Source organism: Eptesicus fuscus, chromosome 9 (assembly GCF_027574615.1).
Source record: "Eptesicus fuscus isolate TK198812 chromosome 9, DD_ASM_mEF_20220401, whole genome shotgun sequence".
In the NCBI taxonomy this organism is placed as follows: domain Eukaryota; kingdom Metazoa; phylum Chordata; class Mammalia; order Chiroptera; family Vespertilionidae; genus Eptesicus; species Eptesicus fuscus.
The window spans coordinates 11993678-12007166 of NC_072481.1; the positions used below are offsets into that span (position 1 = coordinate 11993678).

The 13489-nt window shown below is 41.4% G+C and overlaps 1 pseudogene; it reads left to right on the forward strand.

Annotated features, from left to right (window-relative positions):
- Nucleotides 1–9454: 9454 nt before the first annotated feature.
- LOC114233990 (small nucleolar RNA SNORA48) lies at nt 9455–9605 on the forward strand (annotated as a pseudogene).
- Nucleotides 9606–13489: the final 3884 nt, after the last annotated feature.

Here is a 13489-nt window from a genome sequence, read left to right on the forward strand (position 1 = left end):
CCCGCCCCCCTGCCCGCGGCCCCGCGCGCGCGCTCCCGCGTCGGCCCCGCCCCCTGCGCGCCAGCGGCCACGGCCCCAGCCCGCGGGAGTGGAGGGAGCGGGGAGACGTTCCTCCCCGGTTGGGCGCGCGTGGGCGCGAGAGGGCGCTCCGGGACCCAAGGCTGCGCGCACGGGGGCTGAGCGTCCGCCCACGTTTCTCGGGCTCTGCCCTGGTGGCGCCAGTTAGCCTCGGAGGCGGGTGTCGTGTGCTCCGAAGGGCACTTCTCGCTCCTTCCCCGTTCTCTACTCTCTAGTTCGGCCCCTACTCCTAACCGGGTTTCCGCTTAGGCGATCCGGCCCTCGGGAGGGGTAGGCGTTTCCCGCTTCTCGGCTCAGGCTCAGCACAAGACCAAACGGCAGCACCCAACTTGGAAGACCGTGGAAGAATTGGAAAACCAGATAGCGGAGAATTCAGTACCTCACATTCGTCCCCGTAAAGTGTGCAGACAGTACCTGGCAGAGTAGTGGCTCAGGAAAGAGCTGGAAAAGTTTTCCTAATCTAGGAAGCGGTCTTCCTTGACTCCCTAATTAGCATACACAAGGAGAGGTCTCAAAAAGGAAACCCTGGGATTAGAAAAGCAGGAATTTACTTTGCAATTGTCATATTACGTTGGTATCTGCGTACACAGGCAATGTACACACGGTCTAAAATGTAGTTTTTTCAAAGCCGATTTGGAAAAATCCGATGTATTTCAAGTAGCAGGTGGGTTTTTTTTGGGGGGTGGTTAGAGGGAGTGTGACCAACACTCAAATGCATGTGCAAATCACTATAAAGATTTTGAAAACTTTTAAACACTTGCTGGCCCACTGCTCAAGTCTCTGCGTTAACATTTGCACATCACAAGCTTTCCCAGCCATACCTTTCCAAAACCACCATCACCAAAAATTCCTTATGAGTTCAGCATTATCATAAATGTTTTGATGGCATTATCTGTTCACAAAAGATTTTGGTCATTTTGGCCATTTCGTTATCCTGTTCACATCCTTGTACTTTATCAACATTTCTATCCTTTGTCTCCCATTTTAAAGACCCATTTTCATTTGTATGCATACAAATGCTTAAAATATTCAACCTTTCTTTTTCCTTAAAATGGCTTTAGCCCCATCTCATTCAAGAAATTACCCAACTAGCTGTTGTAGTGTGGCTTAGCTGGTTAGGTGTCGTCTGGGGCACCAAAAGGTTGCTGGTTTGATTCCAGGTCAGGGCACATGCCTGGGGTTGGGGCTTGGTCCTCTGTAGGGGGTGTGCAGGAGGCAGCAGATAGATGTTTCCCTCTTACTTCAATGTTTCCCTCTCTCTCCTCGCCCTTCCTCTCTCTAAAATCAATTTAAAAATATATGAAAAAAGAGAAAGCACCCAACTAGATTTTGCTTTCTCTGCAGATTTTTGCTTAAACACACAATTTATTTTCTTGTTCACAACATATACACCCAAGAAGAAAAAACCCTGAAACAAAATTCTTTCTTGAAGAGTTTGTGTGATATACGCTTGAGCACGCGCACACACAGACACACACACAACCATGCACTAAGGCTACCACTTGCTGAAGTCTGAAGCTGTAAGTTTCTACTTCTAAAGGGGTCTGAAATTTTTATTGTACATGTATATTGATTGAGGCATTTCACCTCTGCTAAATACAACTGACCAATTTTGTTTTTCACAAATAGCTGCATAGGAGTTAAGACTCCATGAGGGTATGGTTTTTGTTTTTTTTTTAATATAATTTTATTGATTTTTTACAGAGAGGAAGGGAGAGGGACAGAGAGTTAGAAACATTGATCAGCTGCCTCCTGCACACCCCCCACTGGGGATGTGCCTGCAACCAAGGAACATGCCCCTGACCGGAATCGAACCCGGGACCCCTCAGTCCGCAGGCCGACGCTCTATCCACTGAGCCAAACCGGTTTTGGCCATGAGGGTATGGTTTTATGGCTTATCTCATTTGGCTTTCTTTGAGCTATACCAATAAAAATATTCAATTGTTTGTTAAACAATTACATGATAATTTTTGTGTCCTTTACTTAAACTGTTAGGTTGTTTGACTTTGTGCACTGGAGAGGACATGCACTTTGACAACTTTAGCATCTGTTCAGCTCTTATCCAGTGTACGGGGTCACCATCAGAGACCTCGCACACTGACACCAAAGTTCCTGAAGCTCCACCCTTCAGAGATTCACTCCTTCGGTTTAAACTTGACTCTCTTCTAAAGCAGTTTTAAAGTACTAATACCAAGGAGAGCTAACACACAGGCCTCAAACTGAGCATTGAGAATGCATTGTTTTCACCTTGAGATTTGAGAATCTAAAGCTTTCCAGTCAACAGTCAGGGATCAGAATAAGAATTCTGGGTTCAGACTAGAGGAACTCCCAGGAGAGAGAAAAGGAGTACATGACTTCACAATTCTGCCCCAGAGCCCCAGCTTACAGGACGGACTTGGGAGTCCCAGAATCATGAGGAAATGTAGGGTTTGTGAGTTAGAAAAAGAAGTGTTAATCAGTCCCCATAAAGCAACTGCATCATCTCTAGTTTTTAACAAAAATACCCTTTTCAGAAGTCAAGTCCCTGTTGAAGCTTTAGTATACAGCAAGCTTTGCAGACTTCATGGCCTGTTGTCAATGCAATAGATTGTGGGTTTTGTTTGTTTGTTTTTTGCTATTCCTCAGACTTAAAACTAAGTGACAAGTCTGTTAGGCTAAAAGGTCTTGTTTTGTATAGAAAAGCAAAACATGTAACTTTAGCATTTTAGGCTTAAGGATAGAGGGAATTGAAGCAATTCCAAGTTCCAAGAGTGTTCAGACCAAAGCTATGACACTGCAGTCGCCGGGTTGAGCACTGACAGATTTACCTACTTATCTCCCATCTCGTGTTAAAAGGGAGAGGTTTGAAGAATAATTCTTGATTGCCTGGTGAGGAGAGAAGGTTTCTGTTGTTAGTAAGGCTTAAATTAACATTATTCTTCCCATGAATCCAGGCTTTGGGATTGTGATTTCATGCAGAAGGAACCCAAAGTCAGGCCAGGGCTTGGATCCCTTAAGAATGTATGTCACGCCCTAACTGGTTTGGCTCAGTGGATAGAGCATCGGCCTGCGGACTGAAGGGTCCCAGGTTCAATTCCGGTCAAGGGCATGTACCTTGGTTGCGGGCACATCCCCAGTAGGGGGTGTGCAAGAGGCAGCTGATCAATGTTTCTCTCTCATCGATGTTTCTAACTCTCTATCCCTCTCCTTTCCTCTCTGTAAAAAAATCAATAAATATAATATATATATATATAAAAAAAAGAAAAAGAATGTATGTCATTTGACGTTTCTGGTTTCCAGCCAGAAAGATGGGCTCTCAACGTAGCTGTATCTTGGAAAGGGATGGCAAGAAAATGAACAATTTAGCCCTGGCCAGTTTGGCTCAGTGGATACAGCATCCACCTGTGGACAGAAGGGTCCCAGGTTCAAGTATGGTGAAGGGCACATGCCCGGGTTGTGGGCTTGACCCCCAGTGTGGGGCGTGCAGGAGGCAGCTAATCAATGATTCTCTATCATCATTGACGTTTCTATCTCTCTCTTCCTCTCCCTTCCTCCCTGAAATCAATAAATTATATTTTTTTAAAAATGAACAATTTAGACTATTAGGCAGCCCAATTGGCATGGTTCAGTGGTTGAGCTTCGATCTATGAACCAGGAGGTCACAGTTCAATTCCCAGTCAGGGCACATGCCTGGGTTGTGGGCTCAGTCCCCAGTATGGCCGCAAGCAGGAAGCAGCTGTTCAATGATACTCTCATCATTGGTGTTTCTACCTCTCCCTCTCATTCCCTCTCTGAAATCAATAAAAATATATTTTTTAAAAACTATCAGGCAAAAAATGGAGGCTGATAAACAATATTACTTTTTCACCACTACCCCCATAATGGTTTTCTCCCTTTTTGTTACCAAGACCCTAGTTTCGAGATAAGCGACATCCCTGGATTCTCCTCTGCCAATGTTGCACTTTCCTCTGCTCACAGACGGCGGTAATTTCATTTCATTCAGCTTAGCAGTCATGGAACTATAAAACTTTTCCCTAAATTCTGAAAAATCCTGAATCTGAAACATGTCTGGTCTCAGTGGTTTTGGATAAAGGATTGTGGGCCAGTATATAAAAGCCCAATACTTTTTATAAAATAACACTTTCCCTCATTTGTTCTACTCTAGTTATGTATATATTTTTAATGCTGGTTGCAGTCCATTAATTTTGCCATTTAATTTGAGAGCCTCTGTCCTTGATGTCATTAGCCCTTTGGTGTCCCACTGGAGCCAGCATTTCTAGCTACCTGAGGGGGTCTGAAAAATGTTAGTGCCAACAGTTCACTATCATTTTGAAGATAGTAAAGGACAACAGTTGTCCTTCAGTTTGAAGCATCTGATATATTGGATGGAGTTACAATTCAGCCCCTCAAGAGAACATAAACATTTGGGAATGTTATTACAGGTGTCTTTCAGTGGGAATAGAATTTAGAACAAGGTAACTAAGCGCTTAGTCCTGCCATCTCTAGGGAAAACAATAGGATTTGCTGTCAAGCCTGTTTTCATATTAGGTTCTGGGAACTGTATGTGTTGAACCATCTTTCCCCTTTTTAAACACCAGAGGCAAGACAACTGCATTTTACTTTTTTATAAACTAGACAGTTTATTCTGCATTTTTCTGATCTCACCCAAACCTAATATATTGAATTAAAATCTCAGGGGTTGGAGTCCAGGAATCTGAATTTTTAATAAGCTTCACAAAAGGTTCTGTACTCTGAATTATGATAAACAGAACCAAGGAATAATTTTAACAACACTCACAAGGATGGAGAAAACTTGAAGACAACTGCATTTTAGATAGACTTGACATTATTTGCTGAATTACTAAAAAGCAAAACTTGTCCAGTTTTGTTTTGACTGTGTAATATGAAGAAAATCTGTCAACAGGACTGTTCTCCCTCCACTCCTACTTTGTGGCTTTAAGGGCAAATCTTATTTCAGGAAAATGCCTTCAGGGCAACCAGCCCTGTGATGGTGGCCAGAGATGAGTGAAGGTCAGGTCAATGACACCTCAGGTGACCAACTGTCCTCGTTTACTTAATGCGGGGAGGTTGAGAGTTAGTGGGAGATAGGACTTGCAATTTTTAATTCAGGAAAATCCCAGCAAAATGAGTTGATCACTGTAAGACAGCTTTTCTTTGTGGTTATGGGGAAATATTAAAAAAGTTCTTTTTAAAATATATATATTCTTACTGATTTCAGAGAGGGAGAGGGAGAGAAATAGAAACATCAATGATGAGAATCATTGATTGACTGCGTCCTGCACGCCCCCCACTGGGGATCGAGCCCACAACCCTGGCATGTGCCCCTGAATGGAATTGAACCCAGGACCCTTCAGTCACAGGCTGACGCTCTATCCACTGAGCCACACCAGCTCGGGCGGCTTTGAGTATTCTTAAACTACTTGCAGCAAGTTTGTGAAAGTTTCAACCCAAAGTCTGGAAAAAGTGGCATAGTCCTTGAGAACTGTATGTTTCAAGATGCAAGATTGTTAGTTAAACTTTTACAATTCATATTTATTAATGATGCCCCTGCTCTTTCCAACAGATCAAACAATTTCACTAAAAAGGCCCTAGAAATCTGAAATTTAACAGTATTTGTGTCTGTGCTTTACATTCTAGTTGGTTGAGCCTATCTTAAGAAAAAACTGAAATTTAGTTTAACCATCCAGTAAGCTTGTTGACATCAAAGAAATTAGCATCTCCTACATTAGGAACAGGGCCAGAGCTGGATGTGGCAGAAGGTGCTTTTTTTAGTACCTGGCATTTTTAGGAATTCATTATGGTTTTGTTGCAAAAACTAGTGAAAATTTTCTTTCTTCCTAGGTGGGGCAGTACTTGTAAAGGACCCTATCCATTAGTCCTTGTGCAAAAAAAGGTTTTGCAATGCCTTACTGAATCCTGGGAAAAGTGGGAGCTACAAGCTTCTACTCCTCAGGTTTGTTATCCAAGGATAAGTCTGAGACTTCAGTGTATGCTAGGGGAAAAAAAATTCTAAGCCCAGCTGGTGTGGCTCAGTGGTTGAGCGCTGACCTATATGAACCAGGAGATAATGATTAGATTCCCGGTCAGGGCACATGCCCAGGTTGAGGGCTCAATCCCCAGTAGGGGGTGTGCAGGAGGCAGTGGGTCAACGATTCTCTCTCATCATTGATATTTCTATCTCTGCCCCTCTCCCTTCTTTTCTGAAATCAATAAAAATATTTTTAAAAATCTGAACTATATAAAGAATATTAAAGAAACGTGGACAGGCAAACCATAATTTTCCATAGTTCTGAAGATAGTGTAGTTTAATTGTATGTGGCCAAGTATGACTAAGGTCGCAGAAGTGGGTAGAAAAAGAACATTAGACATAGACAGGACCAACTCCAAGTATTCTAGGCAGAATGCTGGATGCTTTATCTGATCTCCTTTAATTCTCACAACAACCCTATGAGTTGGACGGTGTTATCCTTATTTTATAGATGAAGAAACTGAGGTGTAAATAACCCAAGCAGGGTTACAGTAAAGCCCTTATTTTTCCAATTCCAATGCCCCAAAGTATATCCACTATAGTGGGAAAGAATATTGTTTGGAAATCACTGTCTTCTGGAAAACAAGTGCCAGTCTCACCTCTGATACTTGCTAGGTACAAAACTTCTGTGCCGAACTTCCCTACCTGCTGAAAGGAAGCAGTACTGCCCGGCCGGTGTTGCTAAGTGGTTAGGCCTCAACCTATGAACCAGGAAGTCACAGTTTGATTCCAGGTCAGGGCACATGCCTGGGTTGCGGGCTCCATCCCCAGTGTGGGGCATGCAGGAGCAGCCAATCAGTGAGTCTCCCTCATCACTGATGTTTCTATCTCTTTCTCCATCTCCCTTCTTCTCTGAAATCAATTAAAAAAAAAAAAAAAAGGAAGCAGTACTGTCTTATATATATCACACAGCTGGTATGAAGACTGAGTTAGATGACAGCCTGCAATGCTTGGTAGATTACAGCTTACAACCTGTTTTATATTATGTCATTTATAATGGGATGAAGGAAGAGTTTTTTTGTGTTAAAGGATGAAACAAAACCCTAAAAAATGTTTTAAAAACAGTACTTGTTTTTAGTTAGCTTTTGGTGAAGAGCACTATTAATGGCGGCGGGAATGTTAAGTACTCCTAGGCCGTGGTTCTCTAACTTCAATGTGCCCAAGGATCACTTGCAGAGCTTGTTAAAGTGTTTCTTGGACTCCTCCAGATTCTGATTTAGTAGACTGGAGTACATGAATTTGTCTAATAAGCTCACCGTTGATACTGTAAATTATATATAACTGTTCACTTCAAAGAGGCTAATTATTCCAATGCACTGTGTGGTTATATTGGGAACTGGAAATGATGAAAAGTATTGCCATCTTTTTGCTGAGAACTCAGGTGTGGTTCAGTGGTTGAGCACTGACCTATGAATCAGGAAGTCACAGGTTCGATTCCCGGTCGGGGCATGTGCCCCGGTTGTGGGCTCGATCCCCAGTGTGGGATGTGCAGGAGGCTTTCTTCAAATCACCACACATTCCCCTACCCCAAGGCCTTTGCACTCATATAGCCTTCTGTTGGAATGTATTGCCTTAACTATTTCTTTATATTTCTCAGTTTAAAATTGTCTGGCTGACTGGAACAGAGTGCGCAGAATCTCAGAGGTAATCAACCAAAGACCTTATATGCATAACCCATGGACGCTGACAGTGGGTGGAGAGGGCCTGGGATGGGCTGGAGGGGGGCCATTGGGGAGAAAAGGAGACATTTGTAATACTTTCCACAATAAAGAATTGTCTAAAAAATAAATAAAATTCTCTTGCTGAGGAAAGCATTTCTTTTTTCTTTTTAAAAAATATTTTTATTGATTTCAGAGAGGAAGGAAGAGGGAGAGAGAGATAGAAACATCAATGATGAGAGAGAATCATTGATTGGCTGCCTCCTGCACGCCCCCCACTGGGGATAGAGCCCGCAACCCGGGCATGTGCCCTTTACCAGAATCGAACCTGGGACCCTTCAGTCTGCAGGCTGACGTTCTATCCACTGAGCCAAACTGGCTAGGGCAGGAAAGCATTTCTTAGTCTCCTAGTTTATAGTGTCCTCTCATAGCACTATCTTTTCAAAACATGTGCCGTATTCGTGCATCCAACACCTATTGTAGTTACAAATATCTGAAAATAGAAATTGTTTGGTAAACTGTTAGGTAAATCAGGTTATTGTCACTATTCCAGAGGTCTCAACCCTGGGTCATATTATGATCACCTAGAGAACTTAAAAAAAAAAAAAAAAAGTAGGGGGGCAGGGGAGCAGGCCTAATCCCATGATTATGAAATAACTGGTCTGGGTCAGGGTTCAGGTTTATGTTTTTAAAAATTGTCAGGTGACTCTAACATGAGCAATGCTGAGCACTATTATTCTGTCCTAAAAAGCAGTTAAGGTAGAACAGTTATTTGAGCTCAGGCAAAGACAGTTTCCTAGGACTCCAGGCCAGAAGATACATATTTATGAACAAAACGTAAATGTCAGAAGAGTCAGAAAGGAATCACAGGTAGCACAAGTTCAACTGCAGGGTGCTTGGTTTGAAAATCTCTGAAAATATTGATATTCTTACTTCTTTAAAAGTTTAATATCCCATTATCACCAAGACTTACTCCTTGGTTAAGCTTAGTAAGCAGTATTTAAAGTGATTCTGGAGGTACTCATATGGTTGGCACGAGCCAACTCTTTTTAGAGAGGACAGGAAGGTCCATACGAGTGAGAATGGTCAAATGACCAGTAAGCAGCAGCACCAGCATTGGAACACGAATCTCCCAACTCCAGTCAAGACCTCTTTTGCACTACAGCATACTTCTTCCTGGATGAACTTTGATAGACACTCAGGTAATGATTTTCCCCACTTGGCTCCTCCAATGGCCCATTTACCTCAAAGCACTACTTTAGCTGGTTTTGATATGCAGTACTCCCATGGTTAGTTAACTTCTGGTACCTTCGTAGACTCTATGTTAGCTACAGGAAAATGAAAACAAATTGTACTAATGAGAGAGAGGGAATAGTTCCAATCTTTTCTTCGTGTTAATAGGATGAACAAAAGCAAGATTGGAACATCTTTAGGGTTGTGTTTTGGGTATCAGAGTTATAATAGACTAGAGGCCCAGTGCACGAATTCATGCATGGGGGGGGTCCCTCGGCCTGGCCAGCAATTGGGCCTGTCTTGCCCAGTCTGGTGGGGGAGGGACTGTGGGAGGTTAGCTGGCTGAGGGAGGTTGGCTGTGGGAGCGCACTGACCACCAGGGTGCAGCTCCTGCGTTGGGCGTCTGCCCCCTGTGGTAAAGGTCACTTAGGCTTTTATATATATAGATGAAGCATAAACCCCTTGGCAGTGGGCAAGGAGACACCTGATTGGTAGTGCTGCTCTTATATCTGTCAGGGGCTAAGCAGACATACAGTCCTTAGTTCATCTTAGCTTGATGTCTGTGTTTGTGGTCAGAGCTGATTCATATTCATGCTTGGGGCACATAAAAAAAAAGGCATATTTTCTAAAAGTCATAGTGTTCCTGTGAAAGTGGATTACTCACCTGGCAAGATCTCACCTTCAGTCAAAAATCAGAGTTTAAAATGCTGGAAGACCAAGAAGCAGACGCCAGCAACAGTGAGTTCACTTAGTGCTCAGATCTTGGTTTCTAAACAGAAAGGCTGATTCTAGGGCAGGGAAAGTACAAGACATGCCTGTGACATCTTGTAATATCACAAATAATATAAAATGAAAAGGATGTAGGAAAGTCAAAGGGACATTTGAGATAACTTGAAAGAGCTCCTGAAGCAAAAGCTAGAATAATCTGAGCAACAAAATAATGTGGTATTGATTTATAACTCAAAGTATAAATAAACATGCAAGTCTGTGATTATATGTAAACTCTAATTTTATATACATATATACATACAGACATATATGACTGATAAGGAAACAAACAGAAGAGACAAATCTTCCTTGCAAGACAATTCCAAATAACTTAAAAACAGTAGACCACCCTCTTATCTGTGGTTTCAGTTACCCATGGTCAACTGTGGTCCAAAAATATTAAATGGAAACTTCCAAAAATAAACAATTCATGTTTTAAATTGCACGCTGTTCTGAGTAGCATGATAAATCTCTCACTGTCCCACTCCATCCCGCCAGGATGTGATTCATCCCTTTGTCCAGCATCTCCATGCTGTCCAAGCTACCCAATCATTAGTCACTTAGTAGCTGTCTCTGTTATCAGATCAACTGCATGGTATTGAAGGGTTTGTGCTCAAGTAGCCCTTATTTTATTTAATAATGACCCCAAAGCGCAACAATAGTGATGCTGGCAATTCAGATACCATATATGCCAAAGAGAAACCTTTGTAAAGTGCTTCCTCAAGTGAAAAGGTGAACGTTCTAGAAAATAATAAGGAAAGAGAAAATCATATGCTGAAGTTGCTAAGATTTACAATAAGAACAAATCTGTGAAATTGTGCAGAGGGAAAAAGAAATTCATGATAGCTTTGCTGTTGCACCTCAAACTGCAAAAGTTACAGCCACAATGCATGGTAAGAGCTCACATAAGATGCAAAAGGCATGACATTTGTGGGTGGAAGACATGAACAAAAAACGTGTTCTGAATGACAGCAACGTGTTGGATCAGAAAGCATTAAGTTTATAAGACTTCAGCAAGGGATCTCCTGAAACAAGTGACCACATTTACATAACTTTTATTACACATATTGTTACAACTCTTCTATTTTATTGTTACTGATGTTAATCTCTTACTGTGCCTAATTTATAAATTAAAGTTTATCATAGGTTATGTGTGTAGAGGGAAAAATTGTATATATAGAGTTCAGTAGTACCCTTGGTTTCAGGCACCCATTGGGGATCTTGGAATATATCCCCACAGATAATGGGATAATACTACACATTGTCCCACTCCAGGAAGAAAGTGGAGCTTAATTCTCCTCGACTCCTACCTTCCTAATAGAGTAAGAAAGAGGGGAAAGTAACTTTAGAATGGAGACCAGCTTAAGGTTAAACATCACCAATGATGTCATGGATGCACCATGGACTTCCTGATATAATGAGATGGAAAGGGCTCTTCACTTATATGGTATTTCTTTCTTTTTTAATGATTTTAGAGAGAGGAAGGGAGAGGGAAAGAGAGATAGAAATACTGATGAGAGAGAAACACTGATGGGCTGCTGCCTGCACACCCCCTTCCTGGGGTTTGAGCCTGAAACCAGGCATGTGCCCTGATCGGGAAGCAAACTGGTGACCTCATGGTGCACAGGATGACATCCAACTGAACCACACTGGCTAAGGCACTTATAGGGTATTTCTATCCCAAAACCATACTACTACTTTAATCATGAGAAAACAAACCAAATTGAGAGACATTATACAAAATACCTAATCAGGACTTCTCAAAACTGTCAATGTCATGACAAACAAGAAAGATTAAAAACATAGTCATAGGCTAAGGACACTAAGGATACATGATGACTAAATGCATCATGGTATCCTGGATTGCATCCAGGACTAGAAAGAGGACATTTGTGAATCCCAAATACAGTCTGGAGATAATAGCAATGCAGCAATGCTGGTTCCTAGTTTTGACAAACGTCCGATGGTAATGGAAGATGCTTTCAATAGGGGAGACTGGAAGAGGGGCATATGGAACTCCACACTTTTCTCTGAAAAATTTCTACAAGTCTAAAATTATTTCAAAATGAAACACTTATTTAAAAACATTTGGCATATGATCCTCTTTAGCTTGTTTCTTTGATGTGTAAATCATTCCAGGATTTGGCAATACAATATCTTTTTTTGGTGGTTCAAACACTAATAGATTATCATTTTCCCCTCTGGGGGGTACAAGTGATACTTGAAGCCAGTACATAAGAATCTCTTTCCCTAAACTATTGAAAGATATGGAGATCTATAGCTCAAGCTTCTTGAATAGGAAAAGTGATCTTTATAAGACTAGTGAACTGGGACTAACCGTTGTCTCAAGGCATTTTTATTCTTTTTTTTTATTGGGCATTATATTCTTTACTGAGCAATTTTACTCTCATGACAACTAGGCAGCCTCAAGCTACACAATAAATACCATGTCCAAAATTGCCTCAATGAAAAGGACATATACAACCTCAGACTCCAAGTCAAACAACATCTGAACTTTTCTAGGGTACACTCTAGTGGCCTAATTAACGCAGGAATTCTATTCCCAAGGAAGACTACTCAGGTAGCAATAAAGGAGAGGTCAAAATGACATGCCCTAGATACCAGTGCTAGGATGTCAGACACCCCAGGTCATATACATCAAGTCCACAAGGTGACAAATAAAAAAACACACGAATTCTCAGGAACGTATTCAGAATTAGTTGATGGTTGTAAACATATTGCCATTATATCAAAAGAAGTTACATTTGAAGAACAAAAATTAAATCAAAGACAGAAAATCAGGGTCTACCCCAGCTATCAGGTCCTTGATGTTGCAAATATGTGGGGTTTGATCATTTGTTAAATACACTGAGTGGCCAGATTATTATGACCTCTGAACACATAATAATCTGGCCAATCAGTGTACTTATGTATAAGGGAAAGCTTGCAAATCTTGATATGTCAAGGGACCAGGAGATAGTGGCCCCCAGCCTCTGGCTAGTAAGTCCTCTGCTTCTTTCTAACTACCCACAATGCAGTTCTTATACATGGAAAAACCTTATTTTAAAATCCCAACTCTGTGGTCAGTCTACACTGAGTGGCCAGATTATTATGCGTTCAGAGATCATAATAATCTGGCCATTTAGTGTATTGGAGGTCAAAACAAAAAGCAATGCAATGTATTATTTCATTTACACAGACCCATGGAAACAAAAAGTAGATTAGTGGTTCCCAGGATGCTGAGAAGAAGTAGAGAATAAGAGACTGCTAACGGGTATGGGTTTTCTTTTTGGCATGATAAAAATGTTCTGAAATTACATAGTGGTGATGGCTGCACAACGGTGGGTATACTAAAATTCACTCTACAAGGATGAATTTGCTGGTATGTGAACCTTATCCCAACAGGAAAAAAGCAATGCAAACAAAGAGAAAAGCAATGCAAAACGTTCCTCTCTACAAAATGGGGACCTCAGGAGCACATAAGTGGCAATGGCATGGTCAAAATGGCAAATGTGGATCCCAAAACTTGAATAATAAAAACACAGAATCAGGACCAAAAGTCAAGGACTATTTTTTTCTACCTTAGAATCCTTTTAATTTGAATGGAGCCGTTTGAAACAAAAAAAATATGTATTAAAATCCCCAGAATGATAACCTGTTTGGAAGACTTAATTGCAGCAAATAATCTAGAATGCATTTTGAAATATAAAAATAAAACAAAAAA